Below are 18428 nucleotides of genomic sequence, written 5' to 3' on the forward strand. Positions count from 1 at the left end.
ACCTCCTTTGGCAACAGTCTGCGTATTTTGGCCCTAACTCGCCAAACAAATGCCAAACTTAGGCTTCACTCCCTGGTAGTTCGGCTGTCATCTGGCATCTTTGGGCCTAAATCGCCTGACAAATGCCAGAGGTAGTTCGGTAGATAGTTGGCATTTTTGGGCCAAAATCGCCTAACTAATGCCAAAGTTAGGCTTCACTTTTTGATAGTTCGGCTGTCATTTGGCGCCTTCGGGCCAAAATCGCCACAGGTGTGCCAGTGTTAGGCTTACTACCTTGTAGTTCGGTTGACATCTGGCATCTTTGGGCCCAAGTCGCCAAACAAGTGCCAAAGTTAGGCTTCGCTTCCCGATAGTTCGGATGTCATCTGGCAGCTACGGGCCAAAATCGCCAAACAAGCGCCAAAGTTAGGCTTCGCTCCCGATAGTTAGGCTGTCATCTGGCAGCTACGGGCCAAAGTAGCCAAACAAGTGACAAAGTTAGGCTTTGCTTCCCGATAGTTCGGCTGTCATCTTGCAGCTACGGGCCAAAGTCGCCAAACAAGTGCCAAAGTTAGGCCTCGATTTCCGATAGGTCGGCTGTCGTCTGGCAGCTACGGGCCAAAGTCGGCAAACAAGTGCCAAAGTTAGGCCTCGCTTCCCGATAGTTCGGCTTTCATCTGGCAGCTACGGGCCAAAGCCGCCAAACAAGTGCCAAAGTTAGGCTTCACTTCCCGATAGTTTGGCTGTCATCTGGCAACTACTGACCAAAGTCGGCAAACAAGTGCCAAAGTTAGGCTTCGCTTCCCGATAGTTCGGCTGTCATCAGGCAGCTACGGACCAAAGTCGGCAAACAAGTGCCAAAGTTAGGCTTTGCTTCCCGATAGTTCGGCTGTCATCTGGCAACTACGGACCAAAGTGGGCCAACAAGTGCCAAAGTTAGGCTTCACTTCCCGATAGTTTGGCTGTCATCTGGCAACTACGGACCAAAGTCGGCAAACAAGTGCCAAAGTTAGGCTTCGCTTCCCGATAGTTCGGCTGTCATCTTGCAGCTACGGGCCAAAGTCGCCAAACAAGTGCCAAAGAGGCCTCGCTTCCCGATAGTTCGGCTTTCATCTGACAGCTACGGGCCAAAGTCGGCAAACAAGTGCCAAAGTTAGGCTTCGCTTCCCGATAGTTCGGCTGTCATCAGGCAGCTACGGGCCAAAGTCGCCAAACAAGTGCCAAAGTTAGGCTTTGCTTCCCGACAGTTCGGCTGTCATCTTGCAGCTACGGGCCAAAGTCGCCAAACAAGTGCCAAAGTTAGGCTTTGCTTCCCGATAGTTCGGCTGTCATCTGGCAACTACGGACCAAAGTCGGCCAACAAGTGCCAAAGTTAGGCTTCACTTCCCGATAGTTTGGCTGTCATCTGGCAACTACGGACCAAAGTCGGCAAACAAGTGCCAAAGTTAGGCTTCGCTTCCCGATAGTTCGGCTGTCATCAGGCAGCTACGGACCAAAGTCGGCAAACAAGTGCCAAAGTTAGGCTTTGCTTCCCGATAGTTCGGCTGTCATCTGGCAACTACGGACCAAAGTCGGCAAACACGTGCCAAAGTTAGGCTTCACTTCCCGATAGTTTGGCTGTCATCTGGCAACTACGGACCAAAGTCGGCAAACAAGTGCCAAAGTTAGGCTTCACTTCCCGATAGTTCGGCTGTCATCTGGCAACTACGGACCAAAGTCGGCAAACAAGTGCCAAAGTTAGGCTTCACTTCCTGATAGTTTGGCTGTCATCTGGCAACTACGGACCAAAGTCGGCAAACAAGTGCCAAAGTTAGGCTTTGCTTCCCGATAGTTCGGCTGTCATCTGGCAACTACGGACCAAAGTCGGCCAACAAGTGCCAAAGTTAGGCTTCACTTCCCGATAGTTTGGCTGTCATCTGGCAACTACGGACCAAAGTCGGCAAACAAGTGCCAAAGTTAGGCTTCACTTCCCGATAGTTTGGCTGTCATCTGGCAACTACGGACCAAAGTCGGCAAACAAGTGCCAAAGTTAGGCTTTGCTTCCCGATAGTTCGGCTGTCATCTGGCAACTACGGATCAAAGTCGGCAAACAAGTGCCAAAGTTAGGCTTCACTTCCCGATAGTTTGGCTGTCGTCTGGCAACTACGGACCAAAGTCGGCAAACAAGTGCCAAAGTTAGGCTTCACTTCCCGATAGTTTGGCTGTCATCTGGCAACTACGGAACAAAGTCGGCAAACAAGTGCCAAAGTTAGGCTTCACTTCCCGATAGTTTGGCTGTCATCTGGCAACTACGGACCAAAGTTGGCAAACAAGTGCCAAAGTTAGGCTTCACTTCCCGATAGTTTGGCTGTCATCTGGCAACTACGGACCAAAGTCGCCAAACAAGTGCCAAAGTTAGGCTTTGCTTCCCGATAGTTCGGCTGTCATCTGGCAACTACGGACCAAAGTCGGCAAACAAGTGCCAAAGTTAGGCTTTGCTTCCCGATAGTTCGGCTGTCATCTGGCAACTACGGACCAAAGTCGGCAAACAAGTGCCAAAGTTAGGCTTCACTTCCCGATAGTTTGGCTGTCACCTGGCAACTACGGACCAAAGTCGGCAAACAAGTGCCAAAGTTAGGCTTTGCTTCCCGATAGTTCGGCTGTCATCTGGCAACTACGGACCAAAGTCGGCAAACAAGTGCCAAAGTTAGGCTTCACATCCCGATAGTTTGGCTGTCATCTGGCAACTACGGACCATAGTCGGCAAACAAATGCAAAAGTTAGGCTTCACTTCCCGATAGTTTGGCTGTCATCTGGAACTACGGACCAAAGTCGGCAAACAAGTGCCAAAGTTAGGCTTCACTTCCCTATAGTTTGGCTGTCATCTGGCAACTACGGACCAAAGTCGGCAAACAAGTGCCAAAGTTAGGCTTTGGTTCCCGATAGTTCGGCTGTCATCTGGCAACTACGGACCAAAGTCGGCAAACAAGTGCCAAAGTTAGGCTTCGCTTCCCGATAGTTCGGCTGTCATCAGGCAGCTACGGGCCAAAGTCGCCAAACAAGTGCCTAAGTTAGGCTTCGCTTCCCGATAGTTCGGCTGTCATCTTGCAGCTACGGGCCAAAGACGCCAAACAAGTGCCAAAGTTAGGCTTCGCTTCCCGATAGTTCGGCTGTCATCTGGCAACTACGGACCAAAGTCGGCAAACAAGTGCCAAAGTTAGGCTTCACTTTCCGATAGTTTGGCTGTCATCTGGCAACTACGGACCAAAGTCGGCAAACAAGTGCCAAAGTTAGCCTTCACTTCCCAATAGTTTGGCCGTCATCTGGCAACTACGGACCAAAGTCGGCAAACAAGTGCCAAAGTTAGGCTTCACTTCCCGATAGTTTGGCTGTCATCTGGCTACTACGGACCAAAGTTAGCGAACAAGTGCCAAAGTTAGGCTTTGCTTCCCGATAGTTCGGCTGTCATCTTGCAGCAACGGGCCAAAGACGACAAACAGGTGAAAAAGTTAGGCTTCGCTTCCCGATAGTTCGGCTTTCATCTGGCAGCTACGGGCCAAAGTCGCCAAACAAGTGCCAAAGTTAGGCTTCGCTTCCAGATAGTTCGGCTGTCATCTGGCAACTACGGACCAAAGTCGGCAAACAAGTGCCAAAGTTAGGCTTCACTTCCCGATAGTTTGGCTGTCATCTGGCAAATACGGACCAAAGTCGGCGAACAAGTGAAAAAGTTAGGCTTTGCTTCCCGATAGTTCGGCTGTCATCAGGCAGCTACGGGCCGAAATCGCCAAAGAAGCGCCAAAGTTAGGCTTCGCTCCCGATAGTTAGGCTGTCATCAGGCAGCTACGGGCCAAAGTCGCCAAACAAGTGCCAAAGTTAGGCTTTGCTTCCCGATAGTTCGGCTGTCACCTTGCAGCTACGGGCCAAAGTCGCCAAACAAGTGCCAAAGTTAGGCCTCGCTTTCCGATAGGTCGGCTGTCGTCTGGCAGCTACGGGCCAAAGTCGCCAAACAAGTGCCAAGGTTAGGCTTCGCTTCCCGATAGTTCGGCTGTCATCAGGCAGCTACGGGCCGAAATCGCCAAAGAAGCGCCAAAGTTAGGCTTTGCTTCCCGATAGTTCGGCTGTCACCTTGCAGCTACGGGCCAAAGTCGCCAAACAAGTGCCAAAGTTAGGCCTCGCTTCTTGATAGTTCGGCTGTCATCTTGCAGCTACGGGCCAAAGTCGCCAAACAAGTGCCAAAGTTAGGCCTCGCTTCCCGATAGTTCGGCTTTCATCTGGCAGCTACGGGCCAAAGTCGCCAAACAAGTGCCAAAGTTAGGCTTCGCTTCCCGATAGTTCGGCTGTCATCTGGCAACTACGGACCAAAGTCGGCAAACAAGTGCCAAAGTTAGGCTTCGCTTCCCGATAGTTCGGCTGTCATCTTGCAGCTACGGGCTAAAGTCGCCAAACAAGTGCCAAAGTTAGGCCTCGCTTCCCGATAGTTCGGCTGTCATCTTGCAGCTACGGGCCAAAGTCGCCAAACAAGTGCCAAAGTTAGGCTTCGCTTCCCGATAGTTCGGCTGTCATCTGGCAACTACGGGCCAAAGTCGCCAAACAAGTGCCAAAGAGGCCTCGCTTCCCGATAGTTCGGCTTTCATCTGGCAGCTACGGGCCAAAGTCGCCAAACAAGTGCCAAAGTTAGGCTTCGCTTCCCGATAGTTCGGCTTTCATCTGGCAGCTACGGGCCAAAGTCGCCAAACAAGTGCCAAAGTTAGGCTTTGCTTCCCGATAGTTCGGCTGTCATCTTGCAGCTACGGGCCAAAGTCGCCAAACAAGTGCCAAAGTTAGGCCTCGCTTTCCGATAGGTCGGCTGTCGTCTGGCAGCTACGGGCCAAAGTCGCCAAACAAGTGCCAAAGTTAGGCTTCGCTTCCCGATAGTTCGGCTTTCATCTGGCAGCTACGGGGCAAAGTCGCCAAATAAGTGCCAAAGTTAGGCCTCGCTTCCCGATAGTTCGGCTTTCATCTGGCAGCTACGGGCCAAAGTCGCCAAACAAGTGCCAAAGTTAGGCCTCGCTTTCCGATAGGTCGGCTGTCGTCTGGCAGCTACGGGCCAAAGTCGCCAAACAAGTGCCAAAGTTAGGCTTCGCTTCCCGATAGTTCGGCTTTCATCTGGCAGCTTCGGGCCAAAGTCGCCAAACAAGTGCCAAAGTTAGGCTTTGCTTCCCGATAGTTCGGCTGTCATCTTGCAGCTACGGGCCAAAGTCGCCAAACAAGTGCCAAACTTAGGCTTTGCTTCCCGATAGTTCGGCTGTCATCTTGCAGCTACGGGCCAAAGTCGCCAAACAAGTGCCAAAGTTAGGCCTCGCTTTCCGATAGGTCGGCTGTCGTCTGGCAGCTACGGGCCAAAGTCGCCAAACAAGTGCCAAAGTTAGGCTTCGCTTCCCGATAGTTCGGCTTTCATCTGGCAGCTACGGGCCAAAGTCGCCAAATAAGTGCCAAAGTTAGGCCTCGCTTCCCGATAGTTCGGCTGTCATCTGGCAGCTACGGACCAAAGTCGCCAAACAAGTGCCAAAGTAAGGCTTCGCTCCCGATAGTTAGGCTGTCAACTGGCAACTACGGACCAAAGTCGGCAAACAAGTGAAAAAGTAAGGCTTTGCTTCCCGATAGCTCGGCTGTCATCTTGCAGCTACGGGCCAAAATCGCCAAACAAGTGCCAAAGTTAGGCCTCGCTTCCCGATAGTTCGGCTCTCATCAGGCAGCTACGGGCCAAAGTCGCCAAACAAGTGCCAAAGTTAGGCTTTGCTTCCCGATAGTTCGGCTGTCATCTTGCAGCTACGGGCCAAAGTCGCCAAACAAGTGTCAAAGTTAGGCTTCGCTTCTCGATAGTTCGGCTGTCATCTTGCAGCTACGGGCCAAAGTCGCCAAACAAGTGCCAAAGTTAAGCCTCGCTTCCCGATAGTTCGGCTTTCATCTGGCAGCTACGGGCCAAAGTCGCCAAACAAGTGCCAAAGTTAGGCTTCGCTTCCCGATAGTTCGGCTGTCATCTGGCAACTACGGACCAAAGTCGGCAAACAAGTGCCAAAGTTAGGCTTCGCTCCCGATAGTTAGGTTGTCATCAGGCAGCTACGGGCCAAAGTCGCCAAACAAGTGCCAAAGTTAGGCTTTGCTTCCCGATAGTTCGGCTGTCATCTTGCAGCTACGGGCCAAAGTCGCCAAACAAGTGCCAAAGTTAGGCTTCGCTTCCCGATAGTTCGGCTGTCATCTGGCAGCTACGGGCCAAAATCGCCAAACAAGCGCCAAAGTTAGGCTTCGCTCCCGACAGTTAGGCTGTCATCAGGCAGCTACGGGCCAAAGTGGCCAAACAAGTGCCAAAGTTAGGCTTCGCTTCCCGATAGTTCGGCTGTCATCTGAGGTACGGGCCAAAATCGCCAAACAAGTGCCAAAGTTAGGCTTCGCTCCCGATAGTTAGGCTGTCATCAGGCAGCTACGGGCCAAAGTCGCCAAACAAGTGCCAAAGTTAGGCTTTGCTTCCCGATAGTTCGGCTGTTATCTGGCAGCTACGGGCCAAAGTCGTCAAACAAGTGCCAAAGTTAGGCTTCGCTCCCGATAGTTAGGCTGTCATCAGGCAGCTACGGGCCAAAGTCGCCAAACAAGTGCCAAAGTTAGGCTTCGCTTCCCGAAAGTTCGGCTGTCATCTGGCAGCTACGGGCCAAAGTCGCCAAACAAGTGCCAAAGTTAGGCTTTGCTTCCCGATAGTTCGGCTGTCATCTGGCAACTACGGACCAAAGTCGGCCAACAAGTGCCAAAGTTAGGCTTCACTTCCCGATAGTTTGGCTGTCATCTGGCAACTACGGACCAAAGTCGGCAAACAAGTGCCAAAGTTAGGCTTCGCTTCCCGATAGTTCGGCTGTCATCAGGCAGCTACGGACCAAAGTCGGCAAACAAGTGCCAAAGTTAGGCTTCGCTTCCCGATAGTTCGGCTGTCATCAGGCAGCTACGGACCAAAGTCGGCAAACAAGTGCCAAAGTTAGGCTTTGCTTCCCGATAGTTCGGCTGTCATCTGGCAACTACGGACCAAAGTCGGCCAACAAGTGCCAAAGTTAGGCTTCACTTCCCGATAGTTTGGCTGTCATCTGGCAACTACGGACCAAAGTCGGCAAACAAGTGCCAAAGTTAGGCTTCGCTTCCCGATAGTTCGGCTCTCATCTTGCAGCTACGGGCCAAAGTCGCCAAACAAGTGCCAAAGAGGCCTCGCTTCCCGATAGTTCGGCTTTCATCTGGCAGCTACGGGCCAAAGTCGGCAAACAAGTGCCAAAGTTAGGCTTCGCTTCCCGATAGTTCGGCTGTCATCAGGCAGCTACGAGCCAAAGTCGCCAAACAAGTGCCAAAGTTAGGCTTTGCTTCCCGATAGTTCGGCTGTCATCTTGCAGCTACGGGCCAAAGTCGCCAAACAAGTGCCAAAGTTAGTCTTTGCTTCCCGATAGTTCGGCTGTCATCTGGCAACTACGGACCAAAGTCGGCCAACAAGTGCCAAAGTTAGGCTTCACTTCCCGATAGTTTGGCTGTCATCTGGCAACTACGGACCAAAGTCGGCAAACAAGTGCCAAAGTTAGGCTTCGCTCCCGATAGTTAGGCTGTCATCTGGCAGCTACGGGCCAAAGTCGCCAAACAAGTGCCAAACTTAGGCTTTGCTTCCCGATAGTTCGGCTGTCATCTTGCAGCTACGGGCCAAAGTCGCCAAACAAGTGCCAAAGTTAGGCCTCGCTTTCCGATAGGTCGCCTGTCGTCTGGCAGCTACGGGCCAAAGTCGCCAAACAAGTGCCAAAGTTAGGCTTCGCTTCCCGATAGTTCGGCTTTCATCTGGCAGCTACGGGCCAAAGTCGCCAAATAAGTGCCAAAGTTAGGCCTCGCTTCCCGATAGTTCGGCTGTCATCTGGCAGCTACGGACCAAAGTCGCCAAACAAGTGCCAAAGTAAGGCTTCGCTCCCGATAGTTAGGCTGTCAACTGGCAACTACGGACCAAAGTCGGCAAACAAGTGAAAAAGTAAGGCTTTGCTTCCCGATAGCTCGGCTGTCATCTTGCAGCTACGGGCCAAAATCGCCAAACAAGTGCCAAAGTTAGGCCTCGCTTCCCGATAGTTCGGCTCTCATCAGGCAGCTACGGGCCAAAGTCGCCAAACAAGTGCCAAAGTTAGGCTTTGCTTCCCGATAGTTCGGCTGTCATCTTGCAGCTACGGGCCAAAGTCGCCAAACAAGTGTCAAAGTTAGGCTTCGCTTCTCGATAGTTCGGCTGTCATCTTGGAGCTACGGGCCAAAGTCGCCAAACAAGTGCCAAAGTTAAGCCTCGCTTCCCGATAGTTCGGCTTTCATCTGGCAGCTACGGGCCAAAGTCGCCAAACAAGTGCCAAAGTTAGGCTTCGCTTCCCGATAGTTCGGCTGTCATCTGGCAACTGCGGACCAAAGTCGGCAAACAAGTGCCAAAGTTAGGCTTCGCTCCCGATAGTTAGGTTGTCATCAGGCAGCTACGGGCCAAAGTCGCCAAACAAGTGCCAAAGTTAGGCTTTGCTTCCCGATAGTTCGGCTGTCATCTTGCAGCTACGGGCCAAAGTCGCCAAACAAGTGCCAAAGTTAGGCTTCGCTTCCCGATAGTTCGGCTGTCATCTGGCAGCTACGGGCCAAAATCGCCAAACAAGCGCCAAAGTTAGGCTTCGCTCCCGACAGTTAGGCTGTCATCAGGCAGCTACGGGCCAAAGTGGCCAAACAAGTGCCAAAGTTAGGCTTCGCTTCCCGATAGTTCGGCTGTCATCTGCAGCTACGGGCCAAAATCGCCAAACAAGTGCCAAAGTTGGGCTTCGCTCCCGATAGTTAGGCTGTCATCAGGCAGCTACGGGCCAAAGTCGCCAAACAAGTGCCAAAGTTAGGCTTTGCTTCCCGATAGTTCGGCTGTTATCTGGCAGCTACGGGCCAAAGTCGTCAAACAAGTGCCAAAGTTAGGCTTCGCTCCCGATAGTTAGGCTGTCATCAGGCAGCTACGGGCCAAAGTCGCCAAACAAGTGCCAAAGTTAGGCTTCGCTTCCCGAAAGTTCGGCTGTCATCTGGCAGCTACGGGCCAAAGTCGCCAAACAAGTGCCAAAGTTAGGCTTTGCTTCCCGATAGTTCGGCTGTCATCTGGCAACTACGGACCAAAGTCGGCCAACAAGTGCCAAAGTTAGGCTTCACTTCCCGATAGTTTGGCTGTCATCTGGCAACTACGGACCAAAGTCGGCAAACAAGTGCCAAAGTTAGGCTTCGCTTCCCGATAGTTCGGCTGTCATCAGGCAGCTACGGACCAAAGTCGGCAAACAAGTGCCAAAGTTAGGCTTTGCTTCCCGATAGTTCGGCTTTCATCTGGCAGCTACGGGCCAAAGTCGGCCAACAAGTGCCAAAGTTAGGCTTCACTTCCCGATAGTTTGGCTGTCATCTGGCAACTACGGACCAAAGTCGGCAAACAAGTGCCAAAGTTAGGCTTCGCTTCCCGATAGTTCGGCTGTCATCAGGCAGCTACGGGCCAAAGTCGCCAAACAAGTGCCAAAGTTAAGCCTCGCTTCCCGATAGTTCGGCTTTCATCTGGCAGCTACGGGCCAAAGTCGCCAAACAAGTGCCAAAGTTAGGCTTTGCTTCCCGATAGTTCGGCTTTCATCTGGCAACTACGGACCAAAGTCGGCCAACAAGTGCCAAAGTTAGGCTTCACTTCCCGATAGTTTGGCTGTCATCTGGCAACTACGGACCAAAGTCGGCAAACAAGTGCCAAAGTTAGGCTTCGCTTCCCGATAGTTCGGCTGTCATCAGGCAGCTACGGACCAAAGTCGGCAAACAAGTGCCAAAGTTAGGCTTTGCTTCCCGATAGTTCGGCTTTCATCTGGCAGCTACGGGCCAAAGTCGGCCAACAAGTGCCAAAGTTAGGCTTCACTTCCCGATAGTTTGGCTGTCATCTGGCAACTACGGACCAAAGTCGGCAAACAAGTGCCAAAGTTAGGCTTCGCTTCCCGATAGTTCGGCTGTCATCAGGCAGCTACGGGCCAAAGTCGCCAAACAAGTGCCAAAGTTAAGCCTCGCTTCCCGATAGTTCGGCTTTCATCTGGCAGCTACGGGCCAAAGTCGCCAAACAAGTGCCAAAGTTAGGCTTTGCTTCCCGATAGTTCGGCTTTCATCTGGCAACTACGGACCAAAGTCGGCCAACAAGTGCCAAAGTTAGGCTTCACTTCCCGATAGTTTGGCTGTCATCTGGCAACTACGGACCAAAGTCGGCAAACAAGTGCCAAAGTTAGGCTTCGCTTCCCGATAGTTCGGCTGTCATCAGGCAGCTACGGGCCAAAGTCGCCAAACAAGTGCCAAAGTTAAGCCTCGCTTCCCGATAGTTCGGCTTTCATCTGGCAGCTACGGGCCAAAGTCGCCAAACAAGTGCCAAAGTTAGGCTTCGCTTCCCGATAGTTCGGCTGTCATCTGGCAACTACGGACCAAAGTCGGCAAACAAGTGCCAAAGTTAGGCTTCGCTCCCGATAGTTAGGTTGTCATCAGGCAGCTACGGGCCAAAGTCGCCAAACAAGTGCCAAAGTTAGGCTTTGCTTCCCGATAGTTCGGCTGTCATCTTGCAGCTACGGGCCAAAGTCGCCAAACAAGTGCCAAAGTTAGGCTTCGCTTCCCGATAGTTCGGCTGTCATCTGGCAGCTACGGGCCAAAATCGCCAAACAAGCGCCAAAGTTAGGCTTCGCTCCCGACAGTTAGGCTGTCATCAGGCAGCTACGGGCCAAAGTGGCCAAACAAGTGCCAAAGTTAGGCTTCGCTTCCCGATAGTTCGGCTGTCATCTGAGGTACGGGCCAAAATCGCCAAACAAGTGCCAAAGTTAGGCTTCGCTCCCGATAGTTAGGCTGTCATCAGGCAGCTACGGGCCAAAGTCGCCAAACAAGTGCCAAAGTTAGGCTTTGCTTCCCGATAGTTCGGCTGTTATCTGGCAGCTACGGGCCAAAGTCGTCAAACAAGTGCCAAAGTTAGGCTTCGCTCCCGATAGTTAGGCTGTCATCAGGCAGCTACGGGCCAAAGTCGCCAAACAAGTGTCAAAGTTAGGCTTCGCTTCTCGATAGTTCGGCTGTCATCTTGGAGCTACGGGCCAAAGTCGCCAAACAAGTGCCAAAGTTAAGCCTCGCTTCCCGATAGTTCGGCTTTCATCTGGCAGCTACGGGCCAAAGTCGCCAAACAAGTGCCAAAGTTAGGCTTCGCTTCCCGATAGTTCGGCTGTCATCTGGCAACTGCGGACCAAAGTCGGCAAACAAGTGCCAAAGTTAGGCTTCGCTCCCGATAGTTAGGTTGTCATCAGGCAGCTACGGGCCAAAGTCGCCAAACAAGTGCCAAAGTTAGGCTTTGCTTCCCGATAGTTCGGCTGTCATCTTGCAGCTACGGGCCAAAGTCGCCAAACAAGTGCCAAAGTTAGGCTTCGCTTCCCGATAGTTCGGCTGTCATCTGGCAGCTACGGGCCAAAATCGCCAAACAAGCGCCAAAGTTAGGCTTCGCTCCCGACAGTTAGGCTGTCATCAGGCAGCTACGGGCCAAAGTGGCCAAACAAGTGCCAAAGTTAGGCTTCGCTTCCCGATAGTTCGGCTGTCATCTGCAGCTACGGGCCAAAATCGCCAAACAAGTGCCAAAGTTGGGCTTCGCTCCCGATAGTTAGGCTGTCATCAGGCAGCTACGGGCCAAAGTCGCCAAACAAGTGCCAAAGTTAGGCTTTGCTTCCCGATAGTTCGGCTGTTATCTGGCAGCTACGGGCCAAAGTCGTCAAACAAGTGCCAAAGTTAGGCTTCGCTCCCGATAGTTAGGCTGTCATCAGGCAGCTACGGGCCAAAGTCGCCAAACAAGTGCCAAAGTTAGGCTTCGCTTCCCGAAAGTTCGGCTGTCATCTGGCAGCTACGGGCCAAAGTCGCCAAACAAGTGCCAAAGTTAGGCTTTGCTTCCCGATAGTTCGGCTGTCATCTGGCAACTACGGACCAAAGTCGGCCAACAAGTGCCAAAGTTAGGCTTCACTTCCCGATAGTTTGGCTGTCATCTGGCAACTACGGACCAAAGTCGGCAAACAAGTGCCAAAGTTAGGCTTCGCTTCCCGATAGTTCGGCTGTCATCAGGCAGCTACGGACCAAAGTCGGCAAACAAGTGCCAAAGTTAGGCTTTGCTTCCCGATAGTTCGGCTTTCATCTGGCAGCTACGGGCCAAAGTCGGCCAACAAGTGCCAAAGTTAGGCTTCACTTCCCGATAGTTTGGCTGTCATCTGGCAACTACGGACCAAAGTCGGCAAACAAGTGCCAAAGTTAGGCTTCGCTTCCCGATAGTTCGGCTGTCATCAGGCAGCTACGGGCCAAAGTCGCCAAACAAGTGCCAAAGTTAAGCCTCGCTTCCCGATAGTTCGGCTTTCATCTGGCAGCTACGGGCCAAAGTCGCCAAACAAGTGCCAAAGTTAGGCTTTGCTTCCCGATAGTTCGGCTTTCATCTGGCAACTACGGACCAAAGTCGGCCAACAAGTGCCAAAGTTAGGCTTCACTTCCCGATAGTTTGGCTGTCATCTGGCAACTACGGACCAAAGTCGGCAAACAAGTGCCAAAGTTAGGCTTCGCTTCCCGATAGTTCGGCTGTCATCAGGCAGCTACGGGCCAAAGTCGCCAAACAAGTGCCAAAGTTAAGCCTCGCTTCCCGATAGTTCGGCTTTCATCTGGCAGCTACGGGCCAAAGTCGCCAAACAAGTGCCAAAGTTAGGCTTCGCTTCCCGATAGTTCGGCTGTCATCTGGCAACTACGGACCAAAGTCGGCAAACAAGTGCCAAAGTTAGGCTTCGCTCCCGATAGTTAGGTTGTCATCAGGCAGCTACGGGCCAAAGTCGCCAAACAAGTGCCAAAGTTAGGCTTTGCTTCCCGATAGTTCGGCTGTCATCTTGCAGCTACGGGCCAAAGTCGCCAAACAAGTGCCAAAGTTAGGCTTCGCTTCCCGATAGTTCGGCTGTCATCTGGCAGCTACGGGCCAAAATCGCCAAACAAGCGCCAAAGTTAGGCTTCGCTCCCGACAGTTAGGCTGTCATCAGGCAGCTACGGGCCAAAGTGGCCAAACAAGTGCCAAAGTTAGGCTTCGCTTCCCGATAGTTCGGCTGTCATCTGAGGTACGGGCCAAAATCGCCAAACAAGTGCCAAAGTTAGGCTTCGCTCCCGATAGTTAGGCTGTCATCAGGCAGCTACGGGCCAAAGTCGCCAAACAAGTGCCAAAGTTAGGCTTTGCTTCCCGATAGTTCGGCTGTTATCTGGCAGCTACGGGCCAAAGTCGTCAAACAAGTGCCAAAGTTAGGCTTCGCTCCCGATAGTTAGGCTGTCATCAGGCAGCTACGGGCCAAAGTCGCCAAACAAGTGCCAAAGTTAGGCTTCGCTTCCCGAAAGTTCGGCTGTCATCTGGCAGCTACGGGCCAAAGTCGCCAAACAAGTGCCAAAGTTAGGCTTTGCTTCCCGATAGTTCGGCTGTCATCTGGCAACTACGGACCAAAGTCGGCCAACAAGTGCCAAAGTTAGGCTTCACTTCCCGATAGTTTGGCTGTCATCTGGCAACTACGGACCAAAGTCGGCAAACAAGTGCCAAAGTTAGGCTTCGCTTCCCGATAGTTCGGCTGTCATCAGGCAGCTACGGACCAAAGTCGGCAAACAAGTGCCAAAGTTAGGCTTCGCTTCCCGATAGTTCGGCTGTCATCAGGCAGCTACGGACCAAAGTCGGCAAACAAGTGCCAAAGTTAGGCTTTGCTTCCCGATAGTTCGGCTGTCATCTGGCAACTACGGACCAAAGTCGGCCAACAAGTGCCAAAGTTAGGCTTCACTTCCCGATAGTTTGGCTGTCATCTGGCAACTACGGACCAAAGTCGGCAAACAAGTGCCAAAGTTAGGCTTCGCTTCCCGATAGTTCGGCTCTCATCTTGCAGCTACGGGCCAAAGTCGCCAAACAAGTGCCAAAGAGGCCTCGCTTCCCGATAGTTCGGCTTTCATCTGGCAGCTACGGGCCAAAGTCGGCAAACAAGTGCCAAAGTTAGGCTTCGCTTCCCGATAGTTCGGCTGTCATCAGGCAGCTACGAGCCAAAGTCGCCAAACAAGTGCCAAAGTTAGGCTTTGCTTCCCGATAGTTCGGCTGTCATCTTGCAGCTACGGGCCAAAGTCGCCAAACAAGTGCCAAAGTTAGTCTTTGCTTCCCGATAGTTCGGCTGTCATCTGGCAACTACGGACCAAAGTCGGCCAACAAGTGCCAAAGTTAGGCTTCACTTCCCGATAGTTTGGCTGTCATCTGGCAACTACGGACCAAAGTCGGCAAACAAGTGCCAAAGTTAGGCTTCGCTCCCGATAGTTAGGCTGTCATCTGGCAGCTACGGGCCAAAGTCGCCAAACAAGTGCCAAACTTAGGCTTTGCTTCCCGATAGTTCGGCTGTCATCTTGCAGCTACGGGCCAAAGTCGCCAAACAAGTGCCAAAGTTAGGCCTCGCTTTCCGATAGGTCGCCTGTCGTCTGGCAGCTACGGGCCAAAGTCGCCAAACAAGTGCCAAAGTTAGGCTTCGCTTCCCGATAGTTCGGCTTTCATCTGGCAGCTACGGGCCAAAGTCGCCAAATAAGTGCCAAAGTTAGGCCTCGCTTCCCGATAGTTCGGCTGTCATCTGGCAGCTACGGACCAAAGTCGCCAAACAAGTGCCAAAGTAAGGCTTCGCTCCCGATAGTTAGGCTGTCAACTGGCAACTACGGACCAAAGTCGGCAAACAAGTGAAAAAGTAAGGCTTTGCTTCCCGATAGCTCGGCTGTCATCTTGCAGCTACGGGCCAAAATCGCCAAACAAGTGCCAAAGTTAGGCCTCGCTTCCCGATAGTTCGGCTCTCATCAGGCAGCTACGGGCCAAAGTCGCCAAACAAGTGCCAAAGTTAGGCTTTGCTTCCCGATAGTTCGGCTGTCATCTTGCAGCTACGGGCCAAAGTCGCCAAACAAGTGTCAAAGTTAGGCTTCGCTTCTCGATAGTTCGGCTGTCATCTTGGAGCTACGGGCCAAAGTCGCCAAACAAGTGCCAAAGTTAAGCCTCGCTTCCCGATAGTTCGGCTTTCATCTGGCAGCTACGGGCCAAAGTCGCCAAACAAGTGCCAAAGTTAGGCTTCGCTTCCCGATAGTTCGGCTGTCATCTGGCAACTGCGGACCAAAGTCGGCAAACAAGTGCCAAAGTTAGGCTTCGCTCCCGATAGTTAGGTTGTCATCAGGCAGCTACGGGCCAAAGTCGCCAAACAAGTGCCAAAGTTAGGCTTTGCTTCCCGATAGTTCGGCTGTCATCTTGCAGCTACGGGCCAAAGTCGCCAAACAAGTGCCAAAGTTAGGCTTCGCTTCCCGATAGTTCGGCTGTCATCTGGCAGCTACGGGCCAAAATCGCCAAACAAGCGCCAAAGTTAGGCTTCGCTCCCGACAGTTAGGCTGTCATCAGGCAGCTACGGGCCAAAGTGGCCAAACAAGTGCCAAAGTTAGGCTTCGCTTCCCGATAGTTCGGCTGTCATCTGCAGCTACGGGCCAAAATCGCCAAACAAGTGCCAAAGTTGGGCTTCGCTCCCGATAGTTAGGCTGTCATCAGGCAGCTACGGGCCAAAGTCGCCAAACAAGTGCCAAAGTTAGGCTTTGCTTCCCGATAGTTCGGCTGTTATCTGGCAGCTACGGGCCAAAGTCGTCAAACAAGTGCCAAAGTTAGGCTTCGCTCCCGATAGTTAGGCTGTCATCAGGCAGCTACGGGCCAAAGTCGCCAAACAAGTGCCAAAGTTAGGCTTCGCTTCCCGAAAGTTCGGCTGTCATCTGGCAGCTACGGGCCAAAGTCGCCAAACAAGTGCCAAAGTTAGGCTTTGCTTCCCGATAGTTCGGCTGTCATCTGGCAACTACGGACCAAAGTCGGCCAACAAGTGCCAAAGTTAGGCTTCACTTCCCGATAGTTTGGCTGTCATCTGGCAACTACGGACCAAAGTCGGCAAACAAGTGCCAAAGTTAGGCTTCGCTTCCCGATAGTTCGGCTGTCATCAGGCAGCTACGGACCAAAGTCGGCAAACAAGTGCCAAAGTTAGGCTTCGCTTCCCGATAGTTCGGCTGTCATCAGGCAGCTACGGACCAAAGTCGGCAAACAAGTGCCAAAGTTAGGCTTTGCTTCCCGATAGTTCGGCTGTCATCTGGCAACTACGGACCAAAGTCGGCCAACAAGTGCCAAAGTTAGGCTTCACTTCCCGATAGTTTGGCTGTCATCTGGCAACTACGGACCAAAGTCGGCAAACAAGTGCCAAAGTTAGGCTTCGCTTCCCGATAGTTCGGCTCTCATCTTGCAGCTACGGGCCAAAGTCGCCAAACAAGTGCCAAAGAGGCCTCGCTTCCCGATAGTTCGGCTTTCATCTGGCAGCTACGGGCCAAAGTCGGCAAACAAGTGCCAAAGTTAGGCTTCGCTTCCCGATAGTTCGGCTGTCATCAGGCAGCTACGAGCCAAAGTCGCCAAACAAGTGCCAAACTTAGGCTTTGCTTCCCGATAGTTCGGCTGTCATCTTGCAGCTACGGGCCAAAGTCGCCAAACAAGTGCCAAAGTTAGGCCTCGCTTTCCGATAGGTCGGCTGTCGTCTGGCAGCTACGGGCCAAAGTCGCCAAACAAGTGCCAAAGTTAGGCTTCGCTTCCCGATAGTTCGGCTTTCATCTGGCAGCTACGGGCCAAAGTCGCCAAATAAGTGCCAAAGTTAGGCCTCGCTTCCCGATAGTTCGGCTGTCATCTGGCAGCTACGGACCAAAGTCGCCAAACAAGTGCCAAAGTAAGGCTTCGCTCCCGATAGTTAGGCTGTCAACTGGCAACTACGGACCAAAGTCGGCAAACAAGTGAAAAAGTAAGGCTTTGCTTCCCGATAGCTCGGCTGTCATCTTGCAGCTACGGGCCAAAATCGCCAAACAAGTGCCAAAGTTAGGCCTCGCTTCCCGATAGTTCGGCTCTCATCAGGCAGCTACGGGCCAAAGTCGCCAAACAAGTGCCAAAGTTAGGCTTTGCTTCCCGATAGTTCGGCTGTCATCTTGCAGCTACGGGCCAAAGTCGCCAAACAAGTGTCAAAGTTAGGCTTCGCTTCTCGATAGTTCGGCTGTCATCTTGCAGCTACGGGCCAAAGTCGCCAAACAAGTGCCAAAGTTAAGCCTCGCTTCCCGATAGTTCGGCTTTCATCTGGCAGCTACGGGCCAAAGTCGCCAAACAAGTGCCAAAGTTAGGCTTCGCTTCCCGATAGTTCGGCTGTCATCTGGCAACTACGGACCAAAGTCGGCAAACAAGTGCCAAAGTTAGGCTTCGCTCCCGATAGTTAGGTTGTCATCAGGCAGCTACGGGCCAAAGTCGCCAAACAAGTGCCAAAGTTAGGCTTTGCTTCCCGATAGTTCGGCTGTCATCTTGCAGCTACGGGCCAAAGTCGCCAAACAAGTGCCAAAGTTAGGCTTCGCTTCCCGATAGTTCGGCTGTCATCTGGCAGCTACGGGCCAAAATCGCCAAACAAGCGCCAAAGTTAGGCTTCGCTCCCGACAGTTAGGCTGTCATCAGGCAGCTACGGGCCAAAGTGGCCAAACAAGTGCCAAAGTTAGGCTTCGCTTCCCGATAGTTCGGCTGTCATCTGAGGTACGGGCCAAAATCGCCAAACAAGTGCCAAAGTTAGGCTTCGCTCCCGATAGTTAGGCTGTCATCAGGCAGCTACGGGCCAAAGTCGCCAAACAAGTGCCAAAGTTAGGCTTTGCTTCCCGATAGTTCGGCTGTTATCTGGCAGCTACGGGCCAAAGTCGTCAAACAAGTGCCAAAGTTAGGCTTCGCTCCCGATAGTTAGGCTGTCATCAGGCAGCTACGGGCCAAAGTCGCCAAACAAGTGCCAAAGTTAGGCTTCGCTTCCCGAAAGTTCGGCTGTCATCTGGCAGCTACGGGCCAAAGTCGCCAAACAAGTGCCAAAGTTAGGCTTTGCTTCCCGATAGTTCGGCTGTCATCTGGCAACTACGGACCAAAGTCGGCCAACAAGTGCCAAAGTTAGGCTTCACTTCCCGATAGTTTGGCTGTCATCTGGCAACTACGGACCAAAGTCGGCAAACAAGTGCCAAAGTTAGGCTTCGCTTCCCGATAGTTCGGCTGTCATCAGGCAGCTACGGACCAAAGTCGGCAAACAAGTGCCAAAGTTAGGCTTCGCTTCCCGATAGTTCGGCTGTCATCAGGCAGCTACGGACCAAAGTCGGCAAACAAGTGCCAAAGTTAGGCTTTGCTTCCCGATAGTTCGGCTGTCATCTGGCAACTACGGACCAAAGTCGGCCAACAAGTGCCAAAGTTAGGCTTCACTTCCCGATAGTTTGGCTGTCATCTGGCAACTACGGACCAAAGTCGGCAAACAAGTGCCAAAGTTAGGCTTCGCTTCCCGATAGTTCGGCTCTCATCTTGCAGCTACGGGCCA

The sequence above is a fragment of the Ixodes scapularis genome, unplaced genomic scaffold (genome assembly GCF_016920785.2).
Source record: "Ixodes scapularis isolate PalLabHiFi unplaced genomic scaffold, ASM1692078v2 PGA_scaffold1__304_contigs__length_218370807, whole genome shotgun sequence".
Classification (NCBI taxonomy): domain Eukaryota; kingdom Metazoa; phylum Arthropoda; class Arachnida; order Ixodida; family Ixodidae; genus Ixodes; species Ixodes scapularis.